The sequence below is a fragment of the Pan troglodytes genome, chromosome 7 (genome assembly GCF_028858775.2).
Source record: "Pan troglodytes isolate AG18354 chromosome 7, NHGRI_mPanTro3-v2.0_pri, whole genome shotgun sequence".
NCBI lineage: Eukaryota > Metazoa > Chordata > Mammalia > Primates > Hominidae > Pan > Pan troglodytes.
In genome coordinates, this window is record NC_072405.2 from 51767324 (window position 1) to 51782027 (window position 14704).

The 14704-nt window shown below is 37.7% G+C and overlaps 1 long non-coding RNA gene across 3 annotated transcripts in view; it reads left to right on the forward strand.

Moving 5' to 3' along the window:
* Nucleotides 1-14704, forward strand: part of LOC134810857 (uncharacterized) — a 117145-nt gene that overhangs the window by 79167 nt on the left and 23274 nt on the right. For 2 of the 3 annotated variants that reach the window (XR_010159507.1, XR_010159506.1), the window contains 2 exons: nucleotides 7088-7193; nucleotides 8263-8373. This is a non-coding gene — a long non-coding RNA (uncharacterized LOC134810857). Of the gene's footprint in view, nucleotides 1-2285; nucleotides 2328-7087; nucleotides 7194-8262; nucleotides 8374-14704 lie in introns of all 3 variants that reach the window. The other variant, XR_010159505.1, reaches the window with a different exon arrangement.

Here is a 14704-nt window from a genome sequence, read left to right on the forward strand (position 1 = left end):
CAAAAACAGGATTCATAAAGGAAAACTGATTATAATTTGACCTTATCAAAATTAAGCAAATTTTATGTGAAAAATCCTGGCAAGAGGATGAAAATACAAGCCAGAGATGCGTAGAAATACTTAAAAAACACATATCTAACAAATGGGCTAGTTTATAGCATATGTAAATAACTCTCAAACTCCCTAGCATAAAAAGAAACAATTCCTGCAGGGTGCAGTGGTTCACGCCTGTAATCCCAACACTCTGAGAGTCTGAAGCAGGCCGATCACTTGAGGTGAGGAGTTTAAGAGCAGTCTAGCCAACATGGCAAAAACCCTTCTCTACTAAAAATACAAAAATTAGCCAGGCATGGTGGCACATGCCTGTAATCCCAGCTATTCGGGATGCTGAGGGAGGAGAATCATTTGAACCCGGGAGGCGGGGGTCGCAGTGAGTCGAGATCGTGTCACAACACTCCAGCCTGGGCAACAGAATAAGTAGCTGGTGGAAGTAAATTGTCAATCTTCTCCTAGTAAGAAAGTGATTGAAGGTGGTAACAGAAGAAATAATCTTGGGAGATAAACTGAAAATATTAACTGCTTTATGTTCTTAGTCAAAAATTCAGAATTTACGCAGCATGCTAATCCCTATAGCTTTTCTGTTTGAACAAAAGTGACAATGATCTAATCTTTAACAATACTCAAAAATGTCACAAAACTCCTTTTATTCAAAAATCTACTTTGCAATTGTTTCTAAATGATTTCCAAAAACCCTGTCAGTCATTAACAAGAGTAAATCTTAAATACACATAACTTTATACTATCTCCTTGCATTATGTTCTTTCGATTTGACATTCTGAGTGTCAGAATGATTTAACTTAACATAAATTACATCAGGAATATTTTTATATTGTACTTGGTTGTTTACATATTAATGACATTGACACAAAAAAATACTTGTTTTAATTCAATCTTTGTGAAAAGACATTACTCCAAAAGGATATTGACCTTCCACTTGCTATCTAGGGTGACGTCTGCAGTAAAAATTTGGGGAATGGCCATTTCCTTAAATGCTGGCTGGCCTTAATGCACCCTCAGATATTCTATGTCCCATCATAATAGCCAAGGTATGGGAATGGTATTTCTAATATGTAGGGTAAGAAAGGATGACAGGTCTGCTTTACTAGTAGGAGAATCTCATTTTGGGTAGTGGAGGATATAAAAGGAAAATTAGTCCAGACATTAGAAACTTGGAAGATTTCATTATTGTAATGAAGCCAACATAGGAAATGTGCTACCTTAATCCTGCTGAGGTTAAATATTTCTGAGAAAATGTGTGTATTTCAGGAAAAAATCTTCACTGAAAATACTTTAGAGTCATTTCTTAATTGTGCCTCTTCTCATCCATTAGATGGGAGTGAATATTTAATTCCTTTAATGGATTAAAGTACCAATACCAGTAAAATACCAATAATCTATATTAGGGATTTTAAAAAGTAGATAGTAAAGTTCATATGTAAAAACAGATAAGAAAAGCTCAGAAAACACTGTAAGAGAAATCTGTGAAGGGGGATTTGCCCTAAAAGGTAAAAACAAATCAATATAAAATCTGTATAATAAAGCCAGTGTGATATCAGAGCAGAAATAAACAGACCAGTGGAATAGAATAGGAAGTCCGTAAATAGGCTTATGTGCATATGTCACTTTTTAAATAAGGGATAAGTGGCATTTCAAATCACTAACATACAGATGAGCATTTAATAAAGGGTGCTGGAGCAACTGGGTAGCCATGTAGAAAATGATAAGGTTAGATGTACATCTAACATCATAGAAAACAATAAGCTCCAAATGGATTAGGAATAAAATGTAAATTAAAATCATAAAAGTGTGAGAAAAAAAGATGGGTGGATTTGTCTCTGAACTTGGTATAGGGAAAACGTTCCTAAGGATAACTCAAAATCAGAAGCAATCAAATAAAAGATTAATATATTTTACTACATAAAACTATTTAAAATGCATGCCCCAAAGACCGCAAGAACAGTCAAAAGATAACTGAAAAACAGAAAGTATATGTAACATACACCATGGTTGAAGGGCTAACATCCCCATTATATAAGGAACTCCTAAATGTTAAGGGACAGAGTAGTAAAACTTAGATAGAAAAATGGAAAACCAAACATTATCAGACAACTGATAAATAAATATTTTAAAATAACCTTCAAAAAGGTAAAAAGTAAAAACTAAATCATAGTAAGGAAAATGTTATTTAAAACAAACTAAGATACTGTTTTCTATTTATTATATAGGTGAAAATTTAAAGTGTCCTGTTGGTGAGTCTGGAGAAACAGGTACTCTCACATATTGCTGGTAGAAATGATCATCAGTCTAAAAGTGTAAAAGGGACATTTGAATACACACACATACATGTATTTCTCTCTTCTCTCTTTCTCTCGATGATAGATAGATAGATAGATAGATAGATAGACAGACAGATGAATGATAGATCTATATCCTTGCTTTCTGACCAGGAATCCCACTTCTAGGAATCTACCTTAAAGACATACCCCAGTAATATGGAAATACATATGCCTAAGATCATTTGTGTTTTATTCACAATCACAAAATATTAGAGACAACCTAAATGACCATACTTAGGAGAGTGGTTGAATAAATTATGGCACATCTACACAAAAGAGTTTTTGGCATGAGGGCAAGCTCTATGCACTGAGCCGGGTTCATGTATAGGATATATTATTAAGTGAAAAAAGTAAAATGCAAAAGAATGTTTGCAGTATGCTACCTCTCATGTAAAAAAAGCAGTTTATATATTTATATGGTTCCATTTATGTGAAGTGTTCAAATTAGTCACACTGATAGAATAAGTAGATTTGTAGTTACCTAGAGCTGGAGTGGAGGGGATGGGGAGTGGCTGTTAAATGGCTACAAGGCCATTTTGGGGGAAGATGAAAATGTTCTAATTAGATCATAGGGATGCTTAGACAACTCTGCTAATACACCAAAACCCACTGAATTGTATAGACTTTGCAGAAGTAAAGCTCATGACATGTAGATTATATAGTACTAATAAATGTTCTAAAATTTAGAAAAAACAGAGGATTTAAGAAAACATACATGTATCAGATTTTTTGTGCCAAAAAATATAGGGAGGAAAAATCACACTTTAAAGAGATTGGTTACCTATTGAGGGGATGGAAATATAGGAGAAGAGTGAAAACAAAGGGAGAAATAAATATAGAATATTAGTGATGAAAAGAAACTATCACATTTCTGAATATACATGGGATATGGGATATAGTTTGGATCTTTGTCTTCATCCAAATTTCACGTTGAATTTTCACCCCTAATGCTGGAGTTAGGACCTGGTGGGAGGTGTCTGGATCATGGAAGTGGAGCCCTCATGGCGTGATGCTGTCTTCATGATAGTGACTGAGTTCTCATTGGAATCTAGTGGTTCAAAAGTGTGTGGCACTGTCTTCCCTACCACACTCTCTCTCTCTTGCTCTTGCTCCTGCTCTTTCCATGTGACATGCCTGTTCCCGCTTTGCTTTCTGCCATGATTGTACGCCTCCTGAGGCCTCCCAGAAGCAGATGCCACTATGCATCCAGTGGGGCTTGTAGAACCATGAGTCAATCAAACCTCTTTTCTTATAATTTACTCAGTCTCAGGCATTTCTTTATAGCAATACGGTAATAGACTAGTACAATATGTTTGTATATTTTTGATTTGTAGAACTATAGTAGTTGTTCACATACTTGAAAAATAAAAGAATAAATAAAATCAACCACAATGTGTGGGAAGTACAAAATCAAATACAAATATTAAAAATGAACTAGCTGTATTACAAATGAAAAACATAAGGAAACAAAAATTTGGGAAAAAGTGAACTAACCTAAATAATTTCAGGAAGCAATAGTTTTTGACTGGATATTATAATGCTAAAGATGAAAATAATTATAAATAAATATTGAGCTCTAGTTAGTAAAGTTGTTTCTCACGGGTTATGTGTAGGTGATTCTGAAACCATGTGTAGACTAGGATTAATCAAAGAATAAATGTATTGGAAGTAATTAGAGCTAGGTGTCTCAATATTGAAGAAAGAATTAAAAGAAAGGGAAGGTTAGATAAAACACTATTTTGGTGGAATGGAATTAGAGTTGTCAGTATGAACTCTTGGTTTATAATATACACATACATAGGTAGATATAGAAATAAATATAGCTGTATAACAATGTGTGGATTAGTATTTATATCTCTGTTTCTATCTACTGAATCTATTTATCTATCTCTATATCTATCTTTCTATCTATCTACATATAATCTATCTATTTCCTAGGTCTATATGCTAAAAGGGCCTAGGAAAATGATGTCCTGGTAGCAATGAGGACACCAAACAGAGAGCTCTTTGTTTCTAAGTATCATTCTCCAATTCAAAACGAAGAAACAACAACAATAAACCAGAGATTTGTGGAGAAGTGGTTGATCTAGACCTAGCGCTAGGAAAGTATGAGATGAGCCTGGAAATTAAGTGTTCATAAAAAATAAGGAAATGTCAAAACCTGACAGAGATCCCATTGGCCAAACCAAGCACAATCTGAGCAACAAAATAAGTAATGACAGTGTTGGATTATAACTCATAAAATAGAGGTCCATGGATTGGTCCTAACTTAAATAAATAATGGAATAAATGAATAATTCATCCTACAAAAGAATTCTAACTAATACATATAGAAGGCACAAGGGAGATACAGAAGTCATCATTAAGTAATCATTAATGCAGGCAAGATCCACTGCTGAATGCTAATGTGAGTAAACAGAAGTATGAGGAAAATCAAAATATTTGAATAGTCTCAAAGTACCTATCTCAAGATATGCATTAGTTACACAAGGGAAAAAATAGTAACTTTAGGCTGGGCATGGTGGCTCATGCCTGTAATCCCAGCACTTTGGGAGGCCAAGGTGGACAGATCACCTGAGGCCAGGAGTTTGAGACCAGCCTGGCAAAGATGGTGAAACCCCGTCTCTACTAAAAAAGTGAAAATTGGCAGGGCATGGTGGTGCACAACTGTAATCCCAGGTACTTGAGAGGGTGAGGTAGGCGAATCACTCAAACCCAGGAGGTGAAGGCTGCAGTGAGCTGAGATCATGCCACTGCACTCCAGCCTGGGTGACACAGTGAGACTCCATCTCAAAAAACAAAGTAACTTTATAGTAGAGAAATACAGCAAACAAAACTATAAGCAAGTAATGATGCTTAACATCACCAGTAACAAAACATATATTTCACAAATCCTAATATGATACACTGAAAAGGGAATACCTCTGTTGTATTCTCATATCATCATCCCAACCACAAGTAAATAAATAAAAGCAAGAAGCATAACCTCAATATAATCATGAGAAAACATCAGAGAAACCCAAATTGAGAGACATTTTACAAAATAACTGAGGAGTACTCATAAAATGAGTCAAGTCATAAAAAGACAAGAAAAAACCTGGAGATTGTGTCAGAAATTGGACAAGACTAAGGAGACACAACTAAACACAACATGGGGTATTGATTTATATCCTGGAACATGAGAAGATCTTAGTGGAAAAAGTGGTAAAATTCAAATAAGACATTGCAGTGGGATAATTAAGGAATCAGAGAGACCGAGGGGTTGAGGAGGAATTATTTAATTATATATGTGCAACAACTCAGTTGGATTAACATCCAAAGGACTGAGCCCGAAACAAAGAGTCTGGTTACCTTTTAAGCATTTTGGGGTGGTGGTGGTGGGAGATCTGTGCAGGGGGAAGTATATTACAGAAGCGAGAAACAAAGACAGTTATTCAATTAAGACATGCATTACATCATTTCTTACTTTTCAAGGAACAGCATGTTTTACGACTTGAGTTTATCTACCTAGTGACCTTGCAGCTGCACAACTAGAGAAACAAGGTCTTACAATGCCTGGGAAAGGGAGAGATAAGGCTCACTAGCCACAGAAAAGCAGGCAGTTAATTTTAAAGGACTCCAGCTCTTTCTCTTCTTCAGGGGGAATTGGGTTTTCTTACATACCACTGAGTTATTGCTTACACATTCTTTAATTTGTTTTAATTCCTGTTCCAACATGTTACTTGGTCAATAGTGCTGAACCAATTTAATTTTCCTAAATGTATCTTGGTTATGTAAGTTGCTACCATGAGGAGCAATGAGGTGAGGGGTACACATGAATTCTCCTTATTAACTTTGCAACTTTTCTGTAAACATAATATTATTTCAAAACAATAAGTAGAAAAAGAATGAGGTGCTTTTTACATTTTGGAGATTCAAAAGTTGAGCAAAGAAAAGGGAATGCAAACTGCCCAAGCTGAAACAGTTGTTCATCCGTGATTTAAAATCCAAAAGCCTGAATTCAAAAGCCATTGTCCTAAAACATTCACACAATGTTTAGAATGATGAAGGCACTCAATAACTGAAGGCATTTATAAATTCCAATACCTCAAACTACATAGAAATTTCATATGAACCAGAGAGCAGTTTTCACTGGGTGTCAGTGGAAATGCAGTGAGAGGTTTTTTGGTGGCCCAAAATTACTTGAAGCATTGGCAGTGGGAAAGGGTCAAGAATGTGAATAGCTCTTCAGAGCATGGAAAGATGAGCATAACAACAATAAACACATCTAAAGACCAATTGTGAATTGTGAATCATCAACTGGGGAACACTGAGGAACCAAGAAAGGCATTCTAAATCTGAAAAAGTTGAGTTTGTTTATTAGATCAACACAGACAAATATGTGTAGTGTTTCCAAAGGTAGACTAGCAAGGTGCTGTCTTCTTGCTGAACTTTAAAGCTAATTGTCAGATGCTAAAGTTTGGAGTATATAATTTGTATTCAATTTAGTTACATGTTTGGAGAAAAGATTGTCAATTATTATGATTATTCCTTAGTATTTAATAAAATAATAGGTGATACTTTTATTTGGCCCATATTTGTATATTAAAATTAGACATCTATAATTGAATCAGACCTCAAACCTATATTTTGATTATTTAATCTAAATGTTTTCCAATAGAAAAATGTTACTTTTTCTTCTCATCTTATAGCACATGGAAAAAGCACCACACTACCCTGAGAAGAGATGAGAAAAGGAACTCAAGGTGCCTCAGTGATTCAGAATGTTATCTTCATGCAATCAGGTTCCCTTTGTAGGTGTGTTGTTTGTGTGATTCACTGTCAGCTCCCATTAATTGTATCTCCTATATTCCTTGTAGATGCTTCCCTCAATGGTGACAGCTTGTTTTAGCAGTAGTCCTATTAACAGCGACTCTCACAAGAAATATCATCTTCAATTGAAATGGCTTCCATTCAGAACAACTCTTAGTTTTGGCATTCTGTTCTATCCATAATGAATATAGCTTTCCCCAACTAGCACTCCAAGCAACATGTGTCATATCTCCAGTGTCTCTCACCTCCTTACACATGCCTAATTTCTTCACAGTTAACTCTTGCTACTCCAAATGGATACTGTAGAGTCTTTTAGAAATGCAGAATCTCAGGCTCTATGCTAGATCTACTAAATCAGAGACTGCATTTTAACAAGATCCCCACATGATTTATTTGACCATTAGTTTAAGATGCACTGACCTAGGTGAATCAGTGTGGCAGTTTTAGTACCATATTCAAAGGCCAACTCATATTGGGGTCCCTAAAAGTTTTTCAGCGACAGCCTGCTGCAAAACTTCTACAAACTATGCAGAAAGACTCTAGACTAACCAGATATTCAAAAAAATGTTCTAATCAAAATTCCTTATATGTCATTTAAAACTTGATTTTTAGGCCATTATGTAAATACCTATGATTTTACTTTTTGTAAAAAAATTCTGAAAGATGCCATCACAAAATGTGTTTGCTTGCACTAGTCAATAAGCTCTTTCAAGACCAGTGTACATGAGTTACTGAGATAGCTGAATATAAAATACTGATTTGGAAGGACCTTCAAAGATTTTGTTATATATTGCTTCCACTTTCTGAAGAAGTTTTAATACTTAGTATGCATTTGGAAAAGACCTTCAAATAGTCACCTCACTCAATTATTAATTATTTAATGTACACAATAGATTTACTTCCAGTCAGCCATGCTTTTATTATCTCCTTAAAAATATTATTCTATATTATCCAGAATATTTGATTCTTCTCATAGACATATTTTAAATCTTTAAGATTGTGAATTCAATTGAAGTCTATCCAATTGGAATAATAATTAGGATTTCTCCTTAAGAAACTTACCCATGAGAGGTGGAGCCAAGATGGCCGAATAGGAACAACTCTAGTCTATAACTCCCAGCGAGAGCGACACAGAAGACGGGTGATTTCTGCATTTCCAATTGAGGTACTAGGTTCATCTCACCGGGGAGTGTTGGAAAGTGGGTGCTGGATATTGGGTGGAGTGCACTGAGCATGAGCCAAAGGAGGGCAAGGCATTGCCTCACCCGGGAAGTGCAAGGGGTCAGGGAATTCCCATTCCTATTCAAAGAAAGGGTGACAGATGGCATCTGGAAAATTGGGTCACTCCGATCCCAATATTACACTTTTCCAACAGTCTTAGCAAATGGCACACCAGGAGATTATATCCTGTGCCTGGCTCAGAGGGTCCTACACCCATGGAGCCTCATTCATTGAGAGCACAGCAGTCTGAGATCAAACTACAAGGTGGCAGTGATGCTGGGGGAGGGGTGACCACAATTGCTGAGGCTTGAGTACGTAAACAAAGGGCCAGGAAATTCAAATTGGCTGGAGCCCATCACAGCTCAAGGAGGCCAGCCTGCCTCTGTAGACTCCACCTCTGGGGACAGGGCATTGCCAAACAAAAGGCAGCAGAATCCTCTGCAACTTAAATGTCCCTGTCTGACAGCTTTGAAGAGAGTAGTGGTTCTCCCAGCATGCAGCTGGAAATCTGAGAATGGACAGACTGCCTCCTCAAGTGGGTCCCTGACCCCCAAGTAACCTAACTGGGAAGCACCCCCCAGTAGGGGCAGATGGACACTTCACACAGCCGGGTACTCCTCTGAGACAAAACTTCCAGAGGAACGATCAGGCAGCAACATTTGCTGTTCACCAATATCCGCTGTTCTGCAGCCTCTGCTACTGATATCCAGGCAAACAGGGTCTGGAGTGGACGTCCAGCAAACTCCAAGAGACCTGCAGCTGAGGGTCCTGACTGTTAGAAGGAAAACCAACAAACAGAAAGGACATCCACACCAAAACCCCATCTGTATGTCACCGTCATCAAAGACCAAAGGTAGATAAAAGCACAAAGATGGGGAAAAAACAGAGCAGAAAAACTGGAAACTCTAAAAATCGAGTGCCTCTCCTCCTCCAAAGGAATGCAGCTCCTCACCAGCAACAGAACAAAGTTAGATGGAGAATGACTTTGACGAGTTGAGAGAAGAAGGCTTCAGATGATCAAACTACTTTGAGCAAAAGAAGGAAGTTCAAACCCACTGGAAAGAAGTTAAAAACCTTGAAAAAAAATTAGACAAATGGCTAACTAGAATAACCAAGGCAGAGATGTCCTTAAATGACCTGATGGAGCTGAAAACCAAGGCAAGAGAACTACGTGATGAATGCACAAGCCTCAGTAGCCAATTCGATCAACTGGAAGAAAGGGTATCAGTGATGAAAGATCAAATGAATGAAATGAAGCAAGAAGAGAAGTTTAGAGAAAAAAGAATAAAAAGAAATGAACAAAGCCTCCAAGAAATATGGGACTATGTGAAAAGACCAAATCTACATCTGATTGGTGTACCTGAAAGTGATGGGGAGAATGGAACCAAGTTGGAAAACACTCTGCAGGATATTGTCCAGGAGAACTTCCCCAATCTAGCAAGGCAGGCCAACATTCAAATTCAGGAAATACAGAGAATGCCACAAAGATACTCCTCGAGAAGAGCAACTCCAAGACACATAATTGTCAGATTCACCAAAGTTGAAATGAAGGAAAAAATGTTAAAGGCAGACAGAGGGAAAGGTCAGGTTACCCACAAAGGGAAGACCATCAGACTAACAGCTGATCTCTCGGCAGAAACTCTACAAGCCAGAAGAGAGTGGGGGCCAATATTCAACATTCTTAAAGAAAAGAATTTTCAACCCAGAATTTCATATCCAGCCAAACTAAGCTTCATAAGTGAAGGAGAAATAAAATCCTTTACAGACAAGCAAATGCTGAGACATTTTGCACCACCAGGCCTGCCCTAAAAGAGCTCATGAAGGAAGCACTAAACATGCAAAGGAACAACTGGTACCAGCCACTGCAAAAACATGCCAAATTGTAAAGACCGTCAAGGCCAGGAAGAAACTGCATCAACTAATGAGCAAAATAACCAGCTAACATCATAATGGCAGGATCAAATTCACACATAACCATATTAACCTTAAATGTAAATGGGCTAAATGCTCCAATGAAAAGGCACAGACTGGCAAATTGGATAAAGAGTCAAGACCCATCAGTGTGCTGTATTCAGGAAATGCAACTCACATGCAGAGATACACATAGGCTCAAAATAAAGGGATGGAGGAAGATCTACCAAGCAAGTGGAAAACAAAAAAAGGCAGGGGTTGCAATCCTAGTCTCTGATAAAACAGACTTTAAACCAACAAAGATCAAAAGAGACAAAGAAGGCCATTACATAATGGTAAAGGGATCAATTCAACAAGAAGACCTAACTATCCTAAATATATATGCACCCAATACAGGAGCACCCAGATTCATAAAGCAAGTCCTTAGAGACTTAGACTCCCACACAATAATAATGGGAGACTTTAACACTCACTGTCAACATTAGACAGATCAATGAGACAGAAAGTTAACAAGGATATCCAGTAATTGAACTCAGCTCTGCACCAAGTGGACCTAATAGACATCTACAGAACTCTCCACCCCAAATCAATAGACTATACATTCATCTCAGCACCACTTCACACTTATTCCAAAATTGACCACATAGTTGGAAGTAAAGCACCCCTCAGCAAATGTAAAAGAACAGAAATTATAACAAACTGTCTCTCAGACCACAGTGCAATCAAATTAGAACTCAGGATGAAGAAAGTCACTCAAAACCACTCAACTACATGGAAACTGAACAACCTGCTCCTGAATGACTACTGGGTACATAATGAAATGAAGGCAGAAATTAAGATGTTCTTTGAAACCAAGGAGAACAAAGACACAACATACCAGAATCTCTGGGACACATTCAAAGCAGTGTGTAGAGGGAAATTTATAGCACTAAATGTCCAAAAGAGAAAGCAGGAAAGATCTAAAATTGACACCCTAACAACATCATTAAATGAACTAGAGAAGCAAGAGCAAACACATTCAAAAGCTAGCAGAAGGCAAGAAATAACTAAGATCAGAGCAGAACTGAAAGAAATACAGATGCAAAAAACCCTTCAAAAAATCAGGGAATCCCGGAGCTGGTTTTTTGAAAGGATCAACAAAATTGATAGACCACTAGCAAGACTAATAAAGAAGAAAAGAGAGAAGAATCAAATAGATGCATTACAAAATGATAAAGGGGATATCACCACCAATCCCACAGAAATACAAACTACCATCAGAGAATACTATAAACACCTCTATGCAAATAAACTAGAAAATCTAGAAGAAATGGATAAATTCCTCAAAACATACACCCTCCCAAGTCTAAACCAGCACGAAGTTGAATCCCTGAATAGACCAATAACAGGCTCTCAAATTGAGGCAATAATTAATAGCTTACCAACCAGAAAAAGTCCAGGACTAGATGGATTCACAGCTGACTTCTACCAGAGGTACAAGGAGGAGCTGGTAGCATTCCTTCTGAAACTATTCCAATCAATAGAAAAAGAGGGAATCCTCCCTAACTCATTTTATGAGGCCAGCATCATCCTGATACCAAAGCCTGATAGAGACACAACAAAAAAAGAGAATTTTAGACCAATATCCCTGATGAACATCAATGCAAAAATCCTCAATAAAATACAGGAAAGTGAATCCAGCAGCACATCAAAAAGCTTACCAACCATGATCAAATGGGCTTCATCCCTGCGATGCAAGGCTGGTTCAATATATGAAAATCAATAAACATAATCCAGCATATAAACAGAACCAATGACAAAAACCATATGATTATCTCAATAGATGCAGAAAAGGCATTTGACAAAATTCAACAACTCTTCATGCTAAAAACTCTCAATAAATTAGGTATTGATGGGACATATCTCAAAATAATAAGAGCTATCCATGACAAACCCACAGCCAATATCATACTGAATGGGCAAAAACTGGAAGCATTCCCTTTGAAAACTGGCACAAGACAGGGATGCCCTCTCTCACCACTCCTATTCAACATAGTGTTGGAAGTTCTGGCCAGGGCAATCACGCAGGAGAAGGAAATAAAGGGTATTCAATTTGGAAAGAGGAAGTCAAATTGTCCCTGTTTGCAGATGACATGATTGTATATCTAGAAAACCCCTTCATCTCTGACCAAAATCTCCTTAAGCTGATAGGCAACTTCAGCAATGTCTCAGGATACAAAATCAATGTGCAAAAATCACAAGCATTCTTATACACCAACAACAGACAAACAGAGAGCCAAATCATGAGTGAACTCCCATTCACAATTGCTCCATAGAGAATAAAATTCTTAGGAATCCAACTTACAAGGGAAGTGAAGGACCTCTTCAAGGAGAACTATAAACCACTGCTCAATGAAATGAAAGAGGATACAAACAAATGGAAGAACATTCCATGCTCATGGGTAGGAAGAATCAAAATCCTGAAAATGGCCATACTGCCCAAGGTAATTTATAGATTCAATGCCATCCCCATCAAGCTACCAATGACTTTCTTCACAGAATTGGAAAAATCTATTTTAAAGTTCATATGGAACCAAAAAAGAGCGCACATTGCTAAGTCAATCCAAAGCCAAAAGAACAAAGCTGGAGGCATCACACTACCTGACTTCAAACTATACTACAAGGCTACAGTAACCAAAATAGCATGGTACTGGTACCAAAACAGAGATACAGACCAATGGAACAGAACAGAGCCCTCAGAAATAATGCTGCATATCTACAACTATGTGATCTTTGACAAACCTCAGAAAAACAAGCAATGGGGAAAGGATTCCCTATTTAATAAATGGTGCCGGGAAAACTGGATAGCCATATGTAGAAAGCTGAAACTGGATCCCTTCCTTACACCTTATACAAAAATCAATTCAAGATGGATTAAAGACTTAAGTGTTAGACCTAAAACCATAAAAACCCTAGAAGAAAATGTAGACAATACCATTCAGGACATAGGCATGGGCAAGAACTTTATGTCTAAAACACCAAAAGCAATGACAACACAAGCCAAAATTGATGAATGGGATGTAATTAAACTAAAGAGCTTCTGCACAGCAAAAGAAACTACCATCAGAGTGAACAGGCAACCAACGGAATGGGAGAAAATTTTTGGCATCTACTCCTCTGACAAAGGGCTAATATCCAAAATATGCAATGAACTCAAACAAATTTACAGGAAAAAACAACCGTATCAAAAAGTGAGCGAAGGATATTAACAGCCACCTCTCAAAAGAAGACATTTATGGAGCCAATAGACTCATGAAAAAATGCTCATCATCACTGGCCATCAGAGAAATGCAAATCAAAACCACAATGAGATACCATCTCACACCAGTTAGAATGGCAATCATTAAAAAGTCAGGAAACAACAGGTGCTGGAGAGGATGTGGAGAAATGGGAACACTTTTACACTGTTGGTGGGACTGTAAACTAGTTCAACCATTGTGGAAGTCAGTGTGGTGATTCCTCAGGGATCTAGAACTAGAAATACCATTTGACCCAGCCATCCCATTACTGGGCATATACCCAAAGGACTATAAATCATGCTGCTGTAACGACACATGCACACGTATGTTTATCGAGGCACTATTCACAATAGCAAAGACTTGGAACCAACCCAAATATCCAACAATGCTAGACTGGATTAAGAAACTGTGGCACATATACACTATGGAATACTATGCAGCCATAAAAAATGGGGAGTTCATGTCCTTTTAGGGCATGGATGAAGCTGGAAACCATCATCCTCAGCAAACTATTGCAAGGACAATAAACCAAACACTGCATGTTCTCACTCATAGGTGGGAATCGAACAATGAGAACACATGGACACAGGAAGGGGAACATCACACACCATGGCCTGTTGTGGGGTGGGGGGAGGGGGAGGGATAGCATAAGGAGATATACCTAATATTAAATGATGAATTACTGGGTGCAGCACATCAACATGGCACATGTATACATATGTAACTAACCTGCACGTTATGCACATGTACCCTAAAACTGAAAGTATAATAAAAAAAATTATCCACCAGGCGTGGTGGCTCATGCCTGTAATCCCAGCACTTTGGGAGGCCAAGGCAGGTGGATCATGAGGTCAGGAGTTTGAGACCAGCCTGTCCAATATGATGAAACCCCGTCTCTTCTAAAAATACAAAAATTAGTTGGGCATCATGGCAATTGCCTGTAATTCCAGCTATTCAGGAGGCTGAGTCAGGAGAATCACTTGAACCCAGGAGGCAGAGATTGTAGTGAAATTAGATTGTGCCACTGCACTCCAGCCTGGGTGACAGAATGACACTCTGTCTCAAAAAAAAATTGTTAAATTTTCA